General features: G+C 47.4%; 1 protein-coding gene across 2 annotated transcripts in view; it reads right to left on the bottom strand.

Annotated features, from left to right (window-relative positions):
- CACNG2 (calcium voltage-gated channel auxiliary subunit gamma 2) overlaps nucleotides 1-9,395 on the bottom strand; it is a 138,608-nt gene that overhangs the window by 122,336 nt on the left and 6,877 nt on the right. The gene's annotated exons all lie outside the window — the stretch shown is intronic.

Below are 9,395 nucleotides of genomic sequence, written 5' to 3'. Positions count from 1 at the left end.
CAGTGAAGCTAAGGCAAAAATGTTGTGTGATACCTTCCAGGAAGCCTCCTTAGGAGCCAGGTGACAGGTGCCCTTTGCCCTTGTCTTTTTGTGCCATCCTCCACCTTGATCCATGGGATGTGAAGGCAGTGGCTGGAGCTCTGGCAGCCCTACTTGACTGTGAGGTTGAAGGGCCCACTGTGGGGATGATGGAGTGGGGAGCGGGCAGGGGTCTGCGCTGTTAACCGGTTTGTGGAGCCTCCAGACCAGCCTTGTACTTTACGCCCCCAGATTTGTTTACTTGAAAGAAAGAAACTTCTTGCTTTGTTTAAGCCACCGCTAATTTTATTTTTCTGTTACTTATCATCAGATCTAATCCTTCTTGATACAATCTCTAAAAATCTCTTCCAGGTGTACTGTTCCAAGGTTGTGACACTAGGTTGTGAACAACCTCTTTGTCTTATTTAAACCACTGTTAGTTTTATTTTTCTATGACTTGTGGTCAAATTGAATCCTTCCTGGTACAAGCTCTAAAGTCTTTTCCAGGTGTGCTGTTCTGAGCTTGTGGCATTAGGGGAGTTCTTTGGGTAGTCATTCCCTGTGGCTGGCAGAATAGCAGCTTCCCAAAGATGCCCACATCCCAATTCCTGTAACCTGTGAGTGCACCACATTGCATGGGAAAAGGGATTAAGGTTGCAGATGGAATTAAGGCTGCTAATCAGCAGACTGTAAGAGAGGGAGATTATCCTGGATTATCTGGGTGGGCACGTGGTAATCCCCAGGGCCCTTAGGTGTGAGCGGGGAAGCAGGAGAATCACGAGAAGGACTCTGTTCAACAACTCTTGCTTTGAGGATAGAGGAAGCAGCTATAGGCCAGGGAAGGAGGCAGCCTCTAGGAGCTAGAAATGGCCAGCAAGTAGATTCTTCCAAGGCCCTCCGGAAGGGACACAGCCCTGCCCACAGCTTGATTCTAGCCCAGTGAGACCCAGGTTAGACTTCCAACATCCAGAACAGTCAGATAATAGGTTTTTGTTGTTTTAAGCACTAAGTTCATGTAATTTATTACAGCAGCAATGGGAAACATGCACTCCCACTATTGCCTAATGGGTAAAATGAGAATCCTAACACCCGTGTTATAGAGTGCCATATAGGGGAGGTGACAGACACGTGGTCCTCAGCCCAAGGCCCAGCACACGCGAGACTTTCAAACAGTAGCTCTCGGGGAAAATCACTGTTTCTTCTTATACCTCTGGTCACCTCCTTTAACCTTAAATGATAATATTAGCTGAAATGGGGTGGGTGCAGTGGCTCATGCCTTGTAATCCCAGCACTTTGGGAGATTGAAGTGAGAGGATCGATTGAGCCCAGCAATTTGAGACCAGGCTTGACAACATAGCAAGGTCCCATCTCTTAAAAAAAAAAAAAAAAAATTAGCTCAGTGTGGTAGTGCACACCTGTAGTCCCAGCTACTCATGAGGCTGAGGTAGGAGGATCGCTGGAACCAAGCAGTTTCAGGCTGCAGTGACCCATGATTGTACCACTGCATTACAGGCTGGGTGACAGAGTGAGACCCTGTCAAAAAAAAAAAAAAAAAAAAAAGTAGCTGAAATGAAATGGACTGATAGAGGTGCTGGGACTGAACTAATGGCTTTCCCAGGTCTGTGCACTCTGAATTTATTTGGTGCCTGGGAAGAAGGTGGTTATCCTCATGGAAGAGGCAAAGAAACAGGCCCAGCCCGCCAGTGGCAGGGGTAGGATTTAGATCCTTGTCTGCCAGAACCCGCTGGTCATGCTCTGAAGCCTTGCATCTCAAACTGTGGTCTGCAGACCTGTGGCATCAACCTCACCTGGGCACCAGAAACGGAGTCTCAGCGCCCACCTGGAGCCCCAGATCAGTATCTACATTTCAGCAAGATCCCCAGGTGATCGATGTACACATTAAAATTTGAAGGTGCTGCTCTAGACCAAGTGCTCTGCTCTCTCCTTAACCTCATCCTTTTGGGAACAGTCTTGGGTGATTCCATTTTCTTCATCTGCTTTGGGCCTATCTCCTTTGTTCTACTGTTGGTGAACTCCTATTCATCCTGCAGAACCCACTGCAGAGGGCCCAGCCTCTAGGACCTCTTTCCTGACCTCCTCAAATAAAGTTGCTCTCTTTTCTCCCCTTTACTTGTGCCTTCATCGAGTCCCTGAGCTCACTGGTAATGGTTTTGGTGTCTGCCTGTCTCTTCTAGGCTTTGATCTCCTTCAGAGCAGGGGCGGGTCTTCTTTCACCCAAAAAACATTTACTAAGCACCTACTGTGTGCCAGGCACTGCTCTCAGTCCCTGGGCTATGGCAAGTCAATAAGACAGACAAGGACCCTGGTCTCATGGAACTCACATTCCAATCAGAAATAATACATACAGTAGACAAACAAATTCAGAGAGCGTAAAATCCAACAAAGAAATTCAAATCGGCAAGAGAGACCGGGAAGAGGAAGGGCAGGCTCCCTTTGGCAGCTGATTTGCTTCTGTGATCTGTGAACTAGCACAGAGCCTGGCTTACATTAAACATTCAAAAATTATCAAGTTAAATCAGGTCTGACCATTCTCTGAGATTCAAACGACAGGTCTTTAAGTTAATATTCTTTCTGGGCAATTACTGGGCAATTTTTCCTCCCCAGAAAACGAAAATTTCTCTCTTCTCCATGAAGCCTTCCAAGGTAGAAATGAGAAGTAGTAAATCTGTCCGTCCTGCAGCAGGTCTCCCTCCCATCTCTCTGCAGCCAGCACCAACAGCGTGGCCTGTCGCCCTGGCACCTGGCATTCAGTTATTGAATAAAACATGCCACGTGGCTGGTCACCCCAACAGGGTGTGCTTCCCGAACTGGGGTCAAGGTCAGAAAATGTCAGCCTCTGAAAGGGAAGCTGCCAAGGTGGCCTAAAATGGGTGAGCATCTCTCTCTTTAAAAGCAACAACTCACCCTGGGGAGGTTCTTTAAAAGGGAGTAGATGAGGCTAGCCTTCCACCTGAATCTTATCAGCAGGCCCTGCTCAGGAATGTGGGATAGTGATGCATTTATTTACAGATGCATGGCTCTCTTCTTCCCTCTGTCTGTGTGAGCTGCTACACCCTGTCTGCGCTGGTGTCGTTTTAGTTCTGTCTTCAGCTGTCAAAAGACAAAGACTCTACCTCTAATTTGCCACAGGCGTAGAGGAGGATTTGCAAACTTGGACGCCTACAGAGGCCAGGCAACGGCCACGCACGGTGGAGCGGAGCAGCCATGTAAGCCACGTAAGACACTCGGGAGCGGTGGGGACTTGGGGGGAAGTGCAAGGCACCTGCCGCATGGAAGACACATCTGCTGCCCAGATCTTGCTGATGGCTGCCAAGCAGGGATAGGGCCCAGGGTTACACAAATCTTGTTTTTTTTTTTTTTTCCCCAAGGGAACCCAAAATGTGGATTTTTATGGGAAACTTTTCAATATGTAGAACATTTGAGGGCCAAGCACAACTCGCTTGCCAATCAACTGCTAGCATCATAAATAATAAACACACCACTGGTAATGACAGCACCCGACATTTGTCAAATGCTCGCTGTGTGCCGGCGCCTCGGTAAGCACTCTATGTGGAGCATCCCACCGAAATTTCACAAGCAATTCGGGAGGGAGACACAATGATTATCCCCATTTTACACGTGAAAAATAGACTTAGGCTATATTCCTTGTCCAAGGGAGCATAGCTCATAAGTGACAGGGGTGGGATTTGAACCCAGGCTGTCAGATGTGAGCTGACATGAACTCCAGGCCTGGCTGGGAGAGAATGCATCTTTATAACAATGATGACGATGATGGGAAAAATCTGAGATTAAATATGCATCATAATCCCACATGTCAAGCTTTTTCTCTGTATTCACTCACTCATTCATTCAACAAACGCTGAGCAATCTCACCATATAATCATCCCTTTGTGATGAGGTCTCTGCGCAATCTCATCCCTCGTTACTAACACCTTCCCCTACCTCCTCTCCCGTACCTAGTTCTCCCACAGTAGTATAAACCTCAAGTGGTCCCCTAAACACGTCATGCTTGTTCACACCTCTTCCTCGGACAGCACCTGGTACATGGTAGTAACTTGGTAAATTTTGTTGAAGAAATAGATGAGGGAACTCATGATCTAGAGGAAGACACAGGAATGGAAACAAGCAACATAAAAGGTATTAGATGTTGGGATCTGGAGGGAGCCGACCCCAGGTGGGAGGGAGCAGGGTGGGAGGCAGCAGACAGAGGTGACGACCTCACTAAGTCCTGGAGATAAAGTAGGATGTGGCTGGGAAAGGGGCCTTTTGGCAGAAGGCAGGGGAGAGGGAGTATCTGTATTCACTTCTCCGCCTTCACAAACTGCAAGGAGACCAATGTCCTTGCATTTTGAAGGACTGTCTGTTTTCAAAGCAGTGAGGAAATCTGGCAGCCCCTTAACTTTTCCCCACTCTGCCCTGGGTGAGGAGCATATCCTAATCTAAGCTCAAAATGCTGAAGACTTCATCATGCAAGGAGTACAAACAGCCTTTCTGTTCAGCATTGCCCTCAACATCTGAAAGAAATTTATTTATAGACTTGGGGGCCAACGGAAAATGAAGGATATAATTAGTGTCACAGAAGGCTGTACACAGGTTTTGAGGTTGGACAGGCTTCGGTTGGAATCCCAGCTTTGCCATTTGCTGTGTGACCTGGGGCAAGTTACTTAACATCTCTGAGCCTCTTAAGATGGAGTTAATGGGTATCACAGCACATATCTTCAGAATTGTGAAGATTAAATAAGAGCCTCTGGAGAGCATCTAAAACAGTGCTTAGCACAAAGGAAACGCTCAGTGAATGACTACCTATTATTATTACTGTTAGTATTAGTACTGAAGTTATGGCAGAACAGTTGTTTTGCGGGATTACCTACTCTGCAAACATGGTGGAGGAAAACTGGAGACAAGCGCTATCAACATTAGGGAAAAATCAGGAAGGAGAAAGGATAAAATGTGTCCCTTATCAGAGATAGAGAGATCCAGGTTGGGGGAAAATATGATAGAAAAGAGTGCATACATTCCTTAAGCAGAGAAAATGAAGGAGGAGAGCCATGGGGCAAAACTGGGATAAGAATTGGTCTAGGGGTTGGCAGTGGCTGGTCTCCAGTGAGTTTTGCCTAGTGCAAGGTCAGAGAGGCTGGCACTGGGGCATTGAAGTTGCATGATGGAGGGGCTGGCAAAACAAGGGGTGGATTCTTCATACAACGAGGCTCCAGCAACCGTGCACCTGGGATCTTGTACCTGATCCTTGGCATGCTTGTTAGCAGAAGGAAGGCTACCCAAGGTCAAAGAAGTTCAGGAGGGAGTGAATGAATATAGTGAATGAATATGTCAATAGTGGGACGGCACTCTGCAAAGGCAAACCCAGGGCTGCTAAGTAAGTGCCTCTGGGCCCGGAGGTAACTAACAAGGATTGCAATCGAGAGAAAAGATGACTGCTTCCCAGCAGGCAGTGACTTATCAGCTTTTATAGCAAAGCTGGGGCCCAGGAGGCACCCCAGAGGACCTCCCAGGTTGCAGGGGAAACACCTGCTTGTTATCAAGGGTTTTTCAGCATGTGGTTTCAGCCAAGCTTAGGAGAAAAGACTGGTCAATGGATGCCTGGAGTTTTTATTTAAAAGCCCATCTCCTTCACTAGGTGGGCAACTCCCTGAGGCCAGGCCCCATCTCTTTATTCGTTCATTTGACACCTAGCTCCCAAGCACTTTCTTAGTGCCAGACATTAGACAAGACTTTGGGGAGATGGTGATGGACAAGGCAGACATTGTCCCTGCCCTCATGGGGTTTCCAGTCTTATAGGGGGACTCAGGTCAGAAACATGTATGTGCTAAAAAAATAAAAACAGAAAGTTAAAAAAGAAGCCAGGCGCAGTGGCTCATGCCTGTAATCCCAGCACTTTGGGAGGCCAAGGTGGGTGGCTCGCCTGAGGTCAGGAGTTCAGGACTACCCTGGCCAACATGACAAAACCCCGTCTCTACTAAAAATACAAAAATTAGATAATCATGGTGGCATGCACCTGTAATCCCAGCTACTCGGGAGGCTGAGGCACAAGAATCGCTTGAACCCAGGAGATGGAGGCTGCAGTGAGCCGAGATTGCACCACTGCACTCCAGCCTGGGCAACAGAGCGAGACTCTGTCTAAAAAAAAAGAAAAATAATGTTAAAGAGGGGGACAGGACTGGGGGGGCTACTGTAGACAGGCTGGTCAGGAAGGCTCCTTGAGAAGGTGATATTTGAATAGAGGCTTTCTGTAGCCACGTATTTGTAATGGCAGGGCCTAGCACATAGTATGTGTTCAGTCATGCTTGTTATGCTGGGAAGTGAGAAGAGAAGGGGAGACAGGACATCACTCTATTGTACATCACTTACAATCTCCCTTCTCCCCTTTACTCTCTGTTTACTACGTCTAACTTAGTGCAAGTCACCTGGTCACTGCAACCACCTTGTCACCTGCTCAGCAAGTCTCACCAGCCCAACCCACTCCTCATCCCATCCATTAAGCCCTCAACAACCTGTGACCTAGACAGTGGAAAAGCCAGTTGTGACGATCCTACCTGGCTTCCTACCTTTCTGGGCCTCCCTTTTCTTTCATGCTGAAACACAAATGTCTCTGTGAGGCATTTCTGTGCCTTTGGGGTCATATCTATGCTGCCTTCCAGCCTCATCCCTGTCTGCTTTCTACCTTCCATGGGACCATTGGCATTGCCAATGCCCAACACATGGGCATCTGTTTCTGCACATGCTGTTCCTGCTGTCTGAAGTACTCTTTCTTTCCTTAGCTTGCTCACCCATACTTTGCATCCTTGAGAACTCAGTCCTCCCTGGCATCCCTTCCTCCCCAATCCCTGTGCTCCCAGAATCCCCTGTACGTACATTTCATGCTCTGCAGTTATCATCGTCTGTTCACTGGGGTATCTCCTCTACTAGACTAAATTCCTTGAGGGCAGAGATTGAGTCTTTCAACTCTATCCTAGAGTCCCACACAGTACCTGGCAAAAACTCGGGAACAGTTGTTGGAAAAGAGCAACCATCACCCTTTTCCTCCTCAAGCAAGTTGCTGGTAAGGCCACATTCTGCTCTATGCTGCTTCCTGAGTCACGGGGCAGGCACCAGCTGCATGCTGGAGAAATCCTCTGGGCTCTCTTAGCACCCTGCCTACGTTTCTTCCTGCTAGCAAGATAGCTGACCGTCTTCTTTTGATTCTAAGGCATGTATTTTAAGTTGCAAGATTTTTGAAATTAGAGTGTATTTTATAATTAATGTGGAACATTAAATTTGTCGCCCTCTGCCCTGAAGGCTGTTTTTTGGTAGATAGGTCATTTTACAATTAGCTGTGTCTTAGAACTGAGCGAATACGGAACTGGGAGAATAAAGCCTTTTATGTACCCAGGAGAAAGGACTGGGGGCTGGCTAGGCCATCGCAGTTCACCAGCAATCCCACAGCTGGTGACACGCATTTCCTAGCATTGGGGAGCACAGTTAACATCTCTCTTATTCCTGTTTTCAAAAAGTCTGGTGTTATAACTGAGCCTCATTCAAATTGCCGCTGAAATCCTCAATAATCCTAACTGATGGTAAAAGATGCCAAGAATCTCTCTGAATTTGTGGGAGGGTAATAAGAAGAGGTGGCACTAGGCTATAGGGCTGTCTCAAATGTCTAGGATGAAACAGCACCGTTTTGCAAGGTTCTTTTTCTTTAGGGTCCCTGCTAGGCCTCCCCTGGAGGGTCTTGGAAGCAGGGTTAGGAATTTGTTCACCACTGCCTACCTAAGTTTCACACAGGGTGGGCATCCACTATCAACACATTTTTAAATTTAGTTGATTGAAAGTTATTTGAGTCTATTTCCACCCTTCTCTGAACTGTCATGGGTAGTTGAGAAGCCTAAGAAACCACTGTATTCAGATCGGTGTGGAAGCAAAAGCAGCATGGCAAAGAAGGAAAGGAGCCGGGCACGGTGGCTCATGCCTGTAATCCCAGCACTTTGGGAGGTCGAGGTCGGAGGATCACTTGAGGTCAGGAGTTTGAGACCAGCCTGTCCAACATAGTGACACCCAATCTCTAGAAGAAACTTAAAACTTAGCCAGGTGTGGGGTCGGACGCGGTGGCTCACGCCTGTAATCCCAGCACTTTGGGAGGCCGAGGCGGGTGGATCACGACATCAGGAGATCGAGACCAACATGACGAACGCTGTGAAACCCCGTCTCTACTAAAAATACAAAAAACAAAAAAAGAAAAAAAAAGAAAAATAGCTGGTCGCCGTGGCGGGCTCCTGTGGTCCCAGCTACTTGGGAGGCTGAGGCAGGAGAATGGCGTGAACCCAGGAGGCGGAGCTTGCAGTGAGTAGAGATCACGCCATTGCACTCTAGCCTGGGCAACAGAGCGAGACTCCGTCTCAAAAAAAAAAAAAATGAGCCAGGTGTGGTGACTTGTGTCTGTCATCTCAGCTACTCCAAAGACTGGGGCAGGAGAATCACTTGAGCCCTGGAGTTCAAGACTGCAGTGAGTTACGATCATGCCACTGCACTTTAGCCTGGGTGAAAGAGTGAGACTCTGTCTCTTAAAAAAAGAAAAGAAAAGAAAAAAGGCAGAAAGAAAGAAAAAAAAAAAAAAAAGGGAACAGCTGCTCCAATCCTTACAACAACTATAAAGGCAGGTATTTTTATCCCCATTCTGTAAAGTAAGTATAAGTCACAGAGACAGAATCGACTAACCCAAGGTCATACAGCTTATAAGCGAGAAGCCAAAAAACAACAGAACGCGACGCTTTAATAAGACTAACAAAGCCCTTTAGGTCCTGACCACTTCCACTTGCCCCTCCCGCCCCATCCAGCATCACCTCCCTGCCACTCCCCCACCCCCCACCCCTCTCAGTTTCCTATCCACCCTGGTGTTCTCTCTGTACTAGTCTCATTCCTTCCTCACCCATCTCTGGACATGCTGCCCTCCAACTTGGAACGTGCTTTCTTCCTCTCTTCACCTGGGTTAACTCCTATTCATCCTTCAGATCTTCACTCCCATCTCACCTCCTCAGGGAAGCCTTCCCTGGTTAGCTACAATCCCAGTATTGTGAGCTCACGTCTCATGCATCTCCTGTGAATAGCACTTATCAGAGCTGTAATTTATATATATGTGAGATTATGTGAATTGGGATTCAAATGATGTGAATCGGAGTTCACCAAGAGCAGTGACCCTGAAGGACACTGCTTCCTATGATGTCCTCACCTCCTGGCCTAGTGCTTGACGCTTTATAGGGGCTCATGAAAGATTTCACCAATAAAATAAATGAGTGAAGGAATTGCCCCATCTCTGGCTGCGAGCTAATGTGGAAACTTACAATGCCTATTGCATTTGAATATGG

The sequence above is a fragment of the Macaca mulatta genome, chromosome 10 (assembly GCF_049350105.2).
Source record: "Macaca mulatta isolate MMU2019108-1 chromosome 10, T2T-MMU8v2.0, whole genome shotgun sequence".
In the NCBI taxonomy this organism is placed as follows: Eukaryota; Metazoa; Chordata; class Mammalia; order Primates; family Cercopithecidae; genus Macaca; species Macaca mulatta.
This window is presented reverse-complemented; position numbering and strand designations above follow the sequence as displayed.